The sequence below is a fragment of the Thermobia domestica genome, chromosome 10 (genome assembly GCF_964235325.1).
Source record: "Thermobia domestica chromosome 10, izTheDome1.hap1.1, whole genome shotgun sequence".
Lineage (NCBI taxonomy): Eukaryota > Metazoa > Arthropoda > Insecta > Zygentoma > Lepismatidae > Thermobia > Thermobia domestica.
In genome coordinates, this window is record NC_137463.1 from 26,452,289 (window position 1) to 26,466,915 (window position 14,627).

Genomic DNA, 14,627 nt, shown 5'->3' on the forward strand with positions numbered 1-14,627 from the left:
AAAAACTGAACTTTAAAGATCCATAGCTCCAAAACTATGGCACCTACCATAGTCGGGTCAAGACTTCACTTAGGAACTAATATATGCGCTATCTGAAAATACATGATTCAGAATCCTAAGATACTCACGGGACAATATTTATAGAGGGAGTTTGGGTACGGGTATATACTTTGAAGTACTCACCCTCTCCCTCTATAAAAATTGTTGCAGAAGTACTGCAGGATTCTAAAACTTAGACATTTCTATAAGGCACATACTATTTTCTAAGTGAAGTCTTGATCCAACTACGGTAGGTCACATAGTTTTGGAGCTGTGGACCTTAAAAGTTTTTTTTTTCATGTTTTCGACAGCCTATAACTCCGAAAGGAAGCAGTTGTGCACCCAGGTTGATGTATACTTTTTGTCTTATCTTGGTGTCAGGAATCACCTCCCAAACGTTGTCGGTGTTGTTTTTAAACACCCTATATATATATATATATATATATATATATATATATATATATATATATATATATATATATATATATATATATACAGGGAATAAGGAAGCGTCCAGTTTGGATTACCAGGGATAGAAATAGAAAAATGAAAACAAAACCTCTCCATCAGACTCTCCATCACAGATCAATTAAAGAAAATAACGAGTGTAGTGTACCATTATCAGGAATTTAACAAGGTACGAAAGGAAATTAACAAAGAAATTAGAGTATATTATAATAACTTCATAGAAATTACATCAAATTGGCTATTGTGACCTCTGTACTTTTGTTCGAAATAATACAAAAAACAGCATCTTAATTGTAACACGCTGACGGTTATTGTGACCTCTGTACTTTTGTTCGAAATAATAAAAAAAAAACAGCATCTTAATTGTAACACGCTGACATTTATTAATGAGGAGATTGCAAATTCTTTTGCAACTTTCAATTAGTCTATAAGAACAAAGCTAGTGTCAATAATAGTAGAAATAGTAGCTGAAGTCCAATAACTTGGATTCAGGCTAATTTTAAATAAGAGGGTGGTCATGTGTAATGGTAGCTTTACACTATAAACACATATCTGACGTTATTTCCAACTTACCTCTAATTATATAATAATTATTACCTTCCCAGTGTATGTCTATTATTTTTCAATTGTCTTCCCAAATTTACAAGAAAACTTTGTCTCAAATTTTACACTACAAATACGTTTAAAACTTCAGATTGATTAGGTACCATTTCATATTCAATTCAGCTAATTTTTATAATGGGTTATTTCGATCTGATGTGTAACTCTTTTAGGGAAGGTGAGACTTAAAAAATCGACAGCCGAAAAATAAGAACCACCCTTATATACATATTTTTGATTGATATCGTCGTATGAGAACTAGAGGAACGTAACTCCATTTTCGTAGATTTATAGGAGAGAGGATAAAAGTTATTTTTCTCAAACAAATGTTTAAATAAGTTAGTAAACACATTATTGCATAGTAGACAAGTCAGTGATAAAGTCAACTTCAATAACACTTAAATAACACCAAGTGGGACTTTCAGAATTAAGTTCATAATTCAAGCAAACAAAAATCCCATTCTTGGAGTTACATTCCTTCGGTTCTCATACGACGATATAATACGCATTCCTAAGGTACATAGAAACAAAGGGGTCAAAATCACACTTAAGTTAACCCTTGCACAGTTACTTCCAGTACAACATTTATGCAAACTGTTATCTCTCTTCGTGCCTACATTGAAATTAGTTGGTCCATCAGTTCTTAAGAAATAAAGCTTACAGACTGCAAACAAGATGCAGGAGAATGGTAGCTCTTTCCGGGAGTTACCAATTACTATTACTCCAATACGTTTAAACGATGATCGGAAATGAAATGATAGTTCAAAGGGACGTGCACAATTTGTTTCTGTAACGAGGAAAAGTCAAAGAATTTTACATTTTGAAAAGTGTTTCAGGCGTTTGAGTAACGGAATTACAATGATGTCGAGAAAGAACACGATACAACTTGATGACAACCCATACATTAATCCATGAAATGCTGCAGACAAGTGATACATCGTTAACGCAACATCATGGGAATCATTTTCGGATGTAGGGTGATTTGAGTGAGCTTCTAATTTAAGATTAAACATTATATCCTCTTTCCATTTCTCACGAAGCCCAGACTGATGTATTCTTTGAATATAAGAACTAAATTTCGATGTATATGGTGAATTTTTAGTGAAAAACAAAGCAGCATGGTGTACTAATACCGGTTGCTCTATTATATGGATGAGACGTCGTTTGTTCTGATAAAGTTTATTTTCAATTATCATGATCTGAAGATAAAGTTTAGGTTCATATATGACAAATGTTTTATTGACTGCCATATCTTTCAGTAGCTCATCTAGCTTTCCTCTTATTGGTCGGTATCTTGCTCTCATTTTCTGCATTGCAATGTTTGACGAATCTTTGATAACATCTGAATGAAATTCGTGGCTTAATACTGGTAGATCACTTTCATATACGTCATGTAAACTTTTCATGTCAGGATAATACATAGGTATTGTTAGTACATGTGCTACATACCCTTGGTAAGCAGAACACATTATGAGGCTAAAATAAGCAAACATTATAAACAGAATCCTAGACTTCAAGTCATGTGGTTGAATAATAGATATCTGTAAAAATATAGATAGAGCATACAACACGTAATTATGATTCCTGAATATGCTTTCATGCGCTGAAGAAAGTTTGCTAATACAGGTAAATGTAATCGCAATGACTATAATCGTGATAAAAATCAAAGACCATACGTAAGGATTAAAAGCCATAAGAAGAACTTTCCAGGAAGGAATTGTTTGACCAACCGGCACAGCAAATACAATTGGAAAATATTCTACAAGTAATGTAAAGTCTAACCACTGGATATTTTTTAGATACAAGGGCACACTATTGATAAGCATATCGGATTCTCCCGTTACAACATCATGCAAATTAAACTCATATGGAAGATTCGTACTATTGGAAAGTTTACGAATGGTTCTGTTGTATGTTGTAAAGTTTGCGTATTGAGCTATCGACAAGAACAGATTACCATCCAAACCACCTTTGATCGTTACTGGGGGACCAAAACTTTTGGTCACTTCATTAGTCCCATAATATATTACATCAGGAAATTTTGGAAAACTCCTTGTTCTTATTGGGTAACCATAAAAATTATGTAATTTATCCGGAAATAATACGTTCTTGTAAGAATAATTACCTACTATAGGACATACTTGAACACCATAAATTTGTCCTAAGTTATTAGTGACGTTTTTATGAAACGGATTATAGAAAAACGCATTAACACGGTGCACTTTGTCTTCCCTAAAGTTGTCCAATAGCAATAATATTGAATTTAATATTTTAAATTTCCATGTTGTTTCAAATATAAGTAACTTTACATCTTCTGCAATGTGATGTTGAGTTAGAAAAATTAGAACTTTAGATTCTTGATTCCAAAACGGAGACTTAATCACATTTTCGAGTGCTTTCAATACCCGTGTAAAGTTGTTAATTATTAAAAGTAATACTGTGCTTTTTCCAATTGAATACACATTCTGGTTCACTAATTTGTTTACCGACGAACCCAACACTGGTAGTTGAAACTTTTGATTAAGGTAATAAATAACAGTTTCAGCATAAACATTTTCGTTTGTTTCTTCTATTATAGTAGCATAGCTTTTTCTCATCGACAATTGAGCTATTAGCGAAGATATACACTCAATGGAAATATTATCTGAAGCTTTAGTTTCCGGGTAGATCATTACTGGTTCAGTGCTCCTTATTAATGTACATCCAATTACAAGAAAACCCAGTGTTTGCAGGACAAATAGCATCTTTCTTGAGACTGCAAAATAAAAAAGTTAACATGGTTAATAAACGTATAACAATTTCAGAGTAAAATTGAGTACTCTGACATAAATTTAACACTATGAATCCTACAACTTACTTAAGCTTGATATTATTCAGTGTATGATTATGTATTTTCGGAAGTCGGTACGAAGTTAACGGTCGGTACCAAGTCGAGAACGAAATTTGCTGTTTCACGAAATGGTCACATGTTACTCTCATTTGAGGTTTTTTGGAAATAATTGTTTGTTTCGCCTTTGAACAAAATACGTAAGTGTTGCTTGAGTTAACTTACTAAAAACTGTCGTTGCAATTGCCCAGTAAGAGTTAAAGATTTTAGACTAGATATATATGAAGATAGATAGATAGAGATAAAATTTTCAACATAGAATAACCATAGTTTCATTCTAACATAATCTCACCAATTGATTAATTTTTCAGGCAAACTACTACTATGAATTGAGTATGCTTAAGTCCCAATTTCGATTAAACTGACTACATTTCAACACATACAGTAGTTTCTGTATCAATCGAGACAAACAACACCATTTTGTATATATAACAAAACAATAACTTGCCCAAATCCTTAAACACTCCTTACTTCGATTTAAACTTACGATTGCACTCTTCAGGGCTACGCAGCTAAACTGACTTGTTTAACTGAGGTCTTTTACATATATTGTTGAGAATATTTCTTGTGAACCTGGTCAACAGACAGCTTCTTCCTCCTACTCGATTGCAAGTAGTGTTGCCAGCTCATATGTTAAAAAATACAACTGTAGCTGCGTGATAGTCTTATTCCAATATCTACATTTGTTGCCACGATTACAGCAACAGCTATCACTCACATAAATAATTATACATTCAAAGCAAACTTTTCCTACAATATGCGATCATTGGCGATCTCCGACCACACTCAACGTGTGTATCACTATTTTCTCAGTACTATTTTCACCCCTTCCCATTAGAGATAGTGGTGTAATATATGAGTTCGTACTACTGCTGAAAAGGTGTGTCTGCATAGCCGCGCAATCGTAGTGCGCCCCCTCACGTGCTCGGTAACCTGCAGAGAAGTCTCTCAAGAAACCTTTTCAGTAAAAATACCTAGAAATATAATTAGAGGACTCCGTAGTATAGTGGCTAGAGCGTTGGACTCACATCAGCGTGGTCCCGGGTTCGATTCATTTATTATCTTTCATTAATGAACTATAGCTAGAGTAGGACACTTACGGAGTATCCACGACCTACTGACCAACGCTTAAAATTTCATCCACTGACTTGCTCCACCTCTATAACGCCTAGATGGCCACAAGCATAGCAATGGTGGTAAATGGGCAGTTGAAGAATGTTAACTAATCAGTGACAAATTAGTAGAGCAACCCAAAAGCATAAAAAGCATAATAGCAATTTACACATATGGTTGGTACCTTGAACATGGTTGTGGTTGTCTAAGGGTCCAGAAGAAACTAATTTTAAAAGCATAATAAAGCATAATTTTAGAAAATAAAGCATAAAGCATAATTTTAGAAAATAAAGCATAAAGCATAATTTAAAATATATAGCATAATTCTTGGAAATTCTATTGAACTGCAAGTTTAACATATACTATATTAATATTTTAAAAAAATTACAATGCAAAATCATTGAGAACATAACAATGCAACAATGAAAAGCTTATTTTTATTTCTGTAAATATTTCAGTGTAATCCTTTGATGTGGAGAAAAGAAAAAAAAAAAGGAGAAAACTTTCCGCCAACAATGAATAGTACACAAGAACTCCACACTATACTGTTATGTGTACCTCTCAAACTTGAGCACTTTCTGTACTTTTTGTGCACCTTTCTGTATATATGCACCTCTAAGGTGTACACAAGTGATAGAAAAAACTGATTCGAGCAAAGCATATCTCTTTACAGTGCATTAAGTAGAAAGTTCATTAAATATAAAAGAAATTGCTTCATAAAATATTAATAAATAGATCAAGATATTTATATTATTTAATGTATAGTAAATATTCTACATTATACACGAATAATGTAAAACAATGATTGAAATTAACAATAAAGCATAATTTGGAAAAAAAATAAAGCATAATTAAACAAAAAATAAAGCATTGTTTGGGATGCTCTACAAATTAGTAAGACGAGACAACGAAACACAATGATAGTTTAGACAACATTACCAACAGTTTGTGGACTTGGAAAAGTATTGTTGGTTTTCATTGGATTGATTGTACGTTCCGTGCAATTGCCAGGAACGTTGGCATTTGGGAATTATAGTGGGCTGATCATGTAATCAGAGGCTGCATTACTGCATGAGCGCGTTCAAATAGCATGAAAGTTCTGATAATAATGATAGACCACATCAAGGCAACATAGCTTATTGTATACCAAGAATTACACAATATCAAGACATATCTATATACCTCCCACCTGAACATGTGTACAAAAATAACACACTTTTATCGCACGCCGGGTTCCATAACTGACATTGGCCACATTTCCGTACGTAGAATGCTGTTAACACGAAAACATGACTGCGTTTTATGTAGTTCCATATCCGGAATGCATGAAGTAGTGTTGAGTAATTTCGCATCATATTTAGTGGTGATTCTAAGTTCTGCATCAGCATAGATGACTATTAGATACAAATCTCGGAGAAAACATAACTTATGAATACGTGAATAGATATATCAATATTACTTCTAACATCATGATGTAATAAGTCACAAGACATGAATTTAGGTCATCTCTGATAGTACTTAGAGGATCGTGACATTACAATAATATGATATTGGAGTCTCTATCTCTCTCTTTCATGTGAGGGTTTTGGAACAATCTTTCAAGATAGCAAGTGCTTACACACGGTACATGAGTATATGAACAGTGCGCATCTTTTCGAGGCAGTTCCGTAGCCAGCAAGGTTTTTTTTTTTTTTTTAATTTTATTTATTTATTTATTTATCTCCAACATATTATGTGTGGGACCAACTCAGACGTCAATTTCATCTCACAGCCAATCTGCAAGATTCCCAGAGCCAGCTACGATAGTTGTCTTTACTTTTGTCATGAGATGATACAGCAGTTGTAGTATACAAATACATCAAAAAAAGAAACTGTATATATATATCGGGATCCGAGATGCTACGCTTTACTAACATGGAACAGAAACATGTTCTATAACAAACCTCCTTCTCCGTAATATCTCATATTCTAATAATTCCAATATCCAGTGTTCGAAGTGGAAAAAAGCAGAGTATGTATGTTTTATTATCATTTTGACTCAACATACCGGCTATTTAAATATTGTCTTGATCACTGAAAAAACAGAGACGGTATTACTGAACAACCAGAGGCGGTATGGCATACCACCACATACCATCTCACTTCGAGCACTGACAATATCCTCGCATGAGTTTACAACACGTGACATTTTCTTCTATGTGTGTAAGGTATATTAATAAATTAACCTTATTAATAGAACCATCATGTAAAAGAAGAAAGCAGAAAAAATTTTAAAGAGTAAATTCGATTATGGCTATGCGGACATTAGCTTATTAAATATATTGTTGTTAGACTAATTAGGACACAAATGAATCTGAAAATTAGTATATTTAAGTGTTTTACCTGCTTTATATATGACTTGAAATAGATTAGTTTAGAACCTTAGAAACCACACCTTCTATTATTACGAGCATGTTGAAGACAAAAGCAAGACTTGTGTTTCTCTTGTGCAAATTTTGATGAGGATCAGTAGAAAATAGTTCCACTTTACATGATTGATTTGCAATAACTGACTTCTTTCATGTTTCTCAAAATTGTATTAATGACCAAAGTCCATTAATGTGTTCATCAGATAACAGAGAAACACAGCACAATTTTACTCTTGAAAGCCCTCTAATAGCCGTGACTTATTTGATGATATAGATTGTACGTGTACTCTAATAGCTTTGCATTAGAGAAAAGCTGTTATTTCCGTTATCCAATTACGTTTCTTATATGTAAGTTTCTTTGTTCATACTGTGATGTTGACTATTATACAAAAGAAAACGTTTCATCATTAAGTAATATATTTTTCCTAATTGTACTTTTTCTGTCAATAGTAATTTATCATATCCATCATGAATATACGCATATGCAAGACGACAGTTTTATTTTTTATTTTACACATATTGTATAATATAACAGAGCCTAAAGAAGCCATGATATAGAAGAGCTAAAATTTCATGAACGTTAAAACATTTGGTCGCTTGCATATCGTTTTATGCGCGACACAAATTCAGTCAGTTCTGAAGGTTACAGGAAGGAAATTGTTAAGCAAGAGGCCCCAACACGGCGAAATTAAAATACCGCTAATTTTACAGTAATTATGTGATATTTTCAAATAGATAAAAGATAACTGAAATGTGGAACAAGAGCGCGCTACTCACCTATCTACTTTCGATTTCCAGCCATTTAGAAAATCGGCATTTATTTTCTCGTTTCTAAATGGCTGCAAACGGAAAACTACTAGGTGACTCGTGATAACGGTACCTCATGCAAAATAATATTGTCTAGCGCGCTGTTGTTCCACATTTCGATTACCTTTTATCTATTTGAAGATATCACATAATTACTGTAAAATTAGCGGTATTTTAATTTCGCAGTGATAAGGCTTCTTAAGGACGAGAGTACTAGAAAATATTAGAAATGATGCTTGCTAGTTTCTTCCCATTTATAAATATGATCTTTTACTAACATCTAAGAAACAATCAGGATAGACCTTTTGATAACTGAAACATCAGCAGTGTTGCAAATTCAGAGTGTTAATTTATGAAAACTACGATTTCCCTAGTTACCCCTTACAGAGGCCTCATCCGATTGGTTATCGGTGGAAATTAACAATTACTTTTTCCGCTCCATAGTTTCCAAGCTACTCTAACTAAACACACTGAAAATTAACGACAGAACATCCATACGTATGAGTTGAGTCAATTTACGTGTTTTGTAAAAAAAAAAAAAAAAAAAAAAAAATCTTCGATTATATCCGCCAACATTGTGTGGTTCCTAGTGTACTTCAATCGTTGCTTCCTAGTTTTAAAATATAGGCATAAGCAAGGCTTCATTTCGGTATAACCGTTATTTGTGTATCGCTTCCGGTCCAAAAGTTCTATTATCCCAAACTCCGGGTTGCATTGTATATTGGACACCCTGCATTTCTTGTTGTTAGCTACATTCCAGAATTGCAAGTATAAGGTTGACTTAAGTTGATTTTGAGTTTAACGTTCAGTTCAACAGCAAGGCTATATGAGAGTGGACCTATTGATTAACGTGGAATAACCACATGAGTTCCTGCCGGGATTCAAACCCGAGTCTCCCACGCCAAAGGCTCGTACGCTAACCGCTTAGCCAGGAAGGAGCTCAAGTATAAGGTGGGATATTAACCATTGTAATGCATCCAAATATTAATATTTGCTCTCCGAGAATTAAGCCCAAAATTATGTGCAGCAAAGGCGCACGCGCTAGCCACTTGACCAGAGGAAAGCCTCCTTACCAGGGAAGGGTCCGAATGGGGCACTCGAGTTGCCGGACGACATGTATCAGATATGAAAGAGGGTGTGAAACTATGTACATATGCAAATTTATAGCGGTTGAGGGCAACATGGAAAAGCAGGAGAGCCGGAAGAAATATGGCCGACTGTAAGGCCCAGCAACAGAGAAAGCTAAGGAATCACTCGTTCAACGCGTGAATGGTCACATAAAGTAAGGTCAAATGTTTAGTTTTAGATGTATGATAAGATTAGCTATATGTAGTGAACATCATGTCCGCCATATTGAGTAGCCATCTTGAATTCGGATTCACAATGTAAAAGAGAAAGTGAGTCATATGGCATATGAAATAGCACTGAAATTTTACCAGGAATTCATTGGTATTAACCATTTTGTAGTAACTTTATTATGAGTTGAGAAGTAACATGCAAGAAAATCGTGAGGAGATATTTGAACAAACGTCGGAATAACCTGTCGGAATAATGTTGGCACATGATGCAGATCTAGAAAAAAAAATTACAAAGAGCATTTGCACATGCAAAGAGCTGATAATATTGCAGTGTTAAAGATGGATAGTTGTTGTCACGTTAGGAATACTCGATACAAAAGAGGGCTGAGGATTACAGGCACAATTACGACGTGGTTCTTCTCAAAGAAAATAACATGTATCATCACATAAGCAAGTATACTGATAGAGGTACAAAGCAATCTATGAAGGGCAGTTGATGTGAAAATTATCTATAAGAGTGTGATAAAAACACAAGAGCTGTTCTCACCTGACACGCTATCATCTATCTCTATTCGACCACTGAACCAATATTCACCTAAAACAACATTTCTGATCTTCTACACAGGGATTATTGTCGCACGTCCCAAACTCAAGTACTAATTAACCTTCCTACCAACCACCCTATCTTACTTGACTACTTCACTGATAACGCATATATTAGCTAATGAGCTTTCTCGCGTATTTTCTATCTGCGAACAGGACACAGAGTAGGTGGCACGGACTCATCTTTAGTCTCTTCTTTCTCAGTCCCTTACTTGCAACTATTCTGCATGTAAACATACTTTTCCTTTGGTCTGTATACAAGCTAGAGTTCTCCAAGCGGCAGTTTTTGCATCATACTAGTGAGACTATTACAGAGTTTATATTCGTGCTTCTTGTATGTTACTTCTCAACTCGCAATAGTTACTATCAATGTATTCCTGATAAAATTCCAGTGCTATTTCATATGCCACATGACTCACTTTCTCTTTTATACTGTGAATCCGAATTCACGATGGCCACTTTCAATATTTCGGCCATGATGTTCATTACATATAGCTGATCTTATGTATCTACTACTAAACATTTAGCTTCATTTCTGTGACCATTCACGCGCGGAACGTGTGATTCCTTAACTTTCTGTGTTGCTGGGCCCTACAGTCTCCCATATTTCTACCGGCTCTCCTTCTTCTCCATGTTGTCCTCAGCCGCTATAAATTTGCATATGTACATAGTTTCACACCCTCTTTCATATCTGGTACGTGTCGTCCGGCAACTCGAGTGCCCCTTTCGTACCCTTCCCTGGTTAGATCACAAATATATTCCCTTTTTGTAATTTAGAAACTGAGCAAGTGGGATTTCTTTTATTACAGCATGTTAACACCTGTTACCATCGATTTACTAAACTAGGATCAAAGCAGGTTCTGATGTCAAATCCAAGATACTATATAGATTACAAATGTATTCGTTAGGTTAATCATTTAAAACTTAAACTCATTTTGTTGTCGGTAAATATAATATATTTTATATAAAGTGTAGTTTCTTATTCTTATTTGTTAGTTTTGTCAATTCAAATTATATTCATTCATACTGAATACAGTACAAAAGAATGGAAGAGCAACAATGTGCAATATATTATCATTGTCGTGGTGAGAGTTTTTTTTTTTTTTTTTTTTTTTAGTTTATATTGATTTACTTTGTTTGTGTAAATAGGAAAGAAATTCAGGAGATAAAACATACCTATCAATTTTCTACAAGAAGTAGCTGAAATAGGGTCCAGTACTTTACCGGACACTTCGCTTTTTGACCTGCTTGTCCGGTGTCCGGTACGATCTCAAAACCGAGCGTTAAATGTCCGGTAATGTTTCCTCTTACTAGTCCTATTCTCTGTTTTATTCAGATTCTTTTGGAGTAACGAAAGGAATCGTTTGTTGATGAACATGGTTAAAGCAGAGTTTATAATTCGCTTGGATATCAACCTGTTGAGCGCGGAATTTGCTGAAGGCTTGAAGACAGAAAAATTTACTAAACTTATGAAAACTGCTTAAGGTCAACAAAAGTACATTTTCAAGGGCGCACTGCTTCATCCTCAATATTATGCCAATGCCATAATCATTTGCATTGCCTAAACTAAAAAAAATCATTTCATTAATATTTGTTAAATAGTGTTGAAATGATTTTAAATGTAATAGTTTAAATAGTTATGGCATAAACTGTAACAAAAATAACGCGGACATGTATTCGAATGGTCTGTTATAAGTTTGAAATGTTAAAATTAGTGAATAAATATTGTTGTAATATTAGTTGAATATTAGTGAATGTTGTAAATAAATATTGTTAATGATGAACAATACATTTAAATTCACTATTTTGTGTAAAAAATCATGTCAAAATACAAATTGTCTAAAATAAAAATTGTTATAAAGCCTAAAAACGAATTAAATGACAGTTTTAAACTCGTGTACTTATCCGATAGCCAACTTCATGTATACCCAACTTACTGTTATATCTGTGACATTTTTTTAAAAAATAAAAATAGTGTTTCTTTCTCTTATTATTGGCTGTTGGCTAGCATACATTCTGTCCAATATAAATTGCACGATGGTTTTAATTTATTCCTAGTTTGTTACTGTTAGTATACACAATCGCGTTTTTCTTTATCTGTTACCTTGGTTCTAAATTATGTGTAGTAAACAACGTCATCTTTCAAACCTTCAGAGCATTTGCACGCGACCTAGTCAATCGATGTGTATATGAAACTCAATAGTGCAGCCCTGCCCACGGCGAGCAGATAGTGGAAACTCTCCTCGTGAACGCTCACGAGCATTCTACGAGCAAATACCATTGTTCGTGCTTCGTGGATCTTCGGGTTTTGTCCTTAGAGGAGCGGAAGTGTTGTCAACCTTGGCGGTAATCACTAGCTTACCAAAAAAAAAAAAAAAAGTATGTATGGTAACTGATTGCCATTTAGTGTAAAGTGTTTTTTTACAATGTGGTAACCGTTAATTATAGACAATACAAACTTGTAACAGCAATCAAATGATAAACTATGTACGTTCCTTTTCTTCTTTTTTCTTTCCTTTTGTTAAAGAGGGATGTGGGTTTGTTATATCCGAGTGTGGGTTTGTTATATTATGTTGTTTCGCTTTTTAGGAAAAGAGATAATCTGTTGATAAGAAAAAACTGTAGCACTTGTTTGTAATTATCTAAGTATATCTCCAGAAAATTAGCTTATGCATGTATGTGTGTACGAATAGACTTAGCAAGGGGTTGGTTGTGGAGATTAGAAGCCACTATTACACTATCAATAGGAAGAATAGTATTTCTTACTCCACTTTTAAAGTTACTTTGATCGCAAAGAATCAAACAAAATATTAAGAGAGCCAAAGAGATTTTCCATTTTTAAGTGTGACCGTTAGTGACTGCAATTAGTTTTTTTTTTTTTTTTTTTTTTTTTTTTTTTTTTTTTTTTTTTAACAAGGAGTGTCTTTTTAATAAGGAAAAATGTATTGTCCCTGGCTGGTTGCTTGCCGGTGGCTTGTTAAAAGTGAAAAAGAATGTTAAATCATTTCAACGACTGAAGCTACACGCTTGTCTTTCTTCGATAGTTACTGACTGATTTTGAAAGTCACAATGTTGTAGGCCTACTGTAATAGCGTAGGCCTACTGTAATAGCGTAGGTCTACTGTAATAGCGTAAATTCGAAAGGAAACGTTCCAACTGAATGATACGAACAATTATTCCCAATGTCTTGAACATGAAACGTGGGTTGCACGGATAACGCTTAAAGTAGGCTGGACTGCACTGGAATTTCCTTCCGGCAAATTAGTGTTTGGTCGAAACTCGGTTCTTCTGTGTAATTGTCTCTTAACAACATTTGAACATTTCTTTTAGATAATAATAACTAACTAACTCTATGGTCTATGGAACCTGAAGGTTCAATGCCGCGTTTACAAAATATTTCCACTAACTTATGTCCTTAGCCAACTGGATCCAGTTTCTACTCTGTACTCTTATTTCTGCAAGATCCATCTTAATATTGTCTTCCCATCTACGCCTAGGTCTTCCTAGTGGTCTTCTTCCAATTGGGTTTTCAGTTAAAATTATGAAAGCGTTTCTAATTTCTTCCATTCTGGCTACATGGCCTGCCCACCTGAGCCTTCTACACTTCATAACCCTAATAATGTTAGGTGAGCGGTATAAATTATGCAATTCCTAGTTATGAATTTCCTCCAATCCCCATTTTCATCCCTCTTTGGTCCGAATAATAATAATAATAATAATAATAATAATAATAATAATAATAATAATAATAATAATAATAATAATAATAATAATAATAATAATAATAATAATAATGCGTATTATTATTATTATTATTATTATTATTATTATTATTATTATTATTATTATTATTATTATTATTATTATTATTATTATTATTATTATTATTATTTTCAACCTCCCGTCGTTCTCCTATCAATCTAGCAACGAAAGGCGTTTACAACTTAGCAAACGTGAAGCGAATGACAAATTACAGACCGAGTGCTAATGTAATACAACGTCACGAATTGTGTAAGCAAGCTAAAAAGGTCTGAAACAATTCGTTTCCGACTTTTCCAGTCGTTTTTACGTCTGTAAGATGACATGTTTAATATTAGTTTCTTTCTTTCTTTCTTTCTTGTTCATTTGTTAGTTACTTCAACGCTAACTGTAACCTCTATCATGCGTCTTCCTCAACCAAAAAACGTACCAATTTTATTTCCTGCAGTGTTTTCGCGTCACTGCTTTCGAAATGGGGAGGGGGAGAGCACACCTGCACATTTCACGCTTGCGTCTGCTCAATGCTTATCATCGTGCGAATTTCTGGCCAGGCTTGGCCATAGGTTTTTTGCCATCATGTGTGGTTGGCAACACTTATCGGATGCAGTGGAAGAAGCGAAGCTAGCAGCACCTGTGCTCACCTGT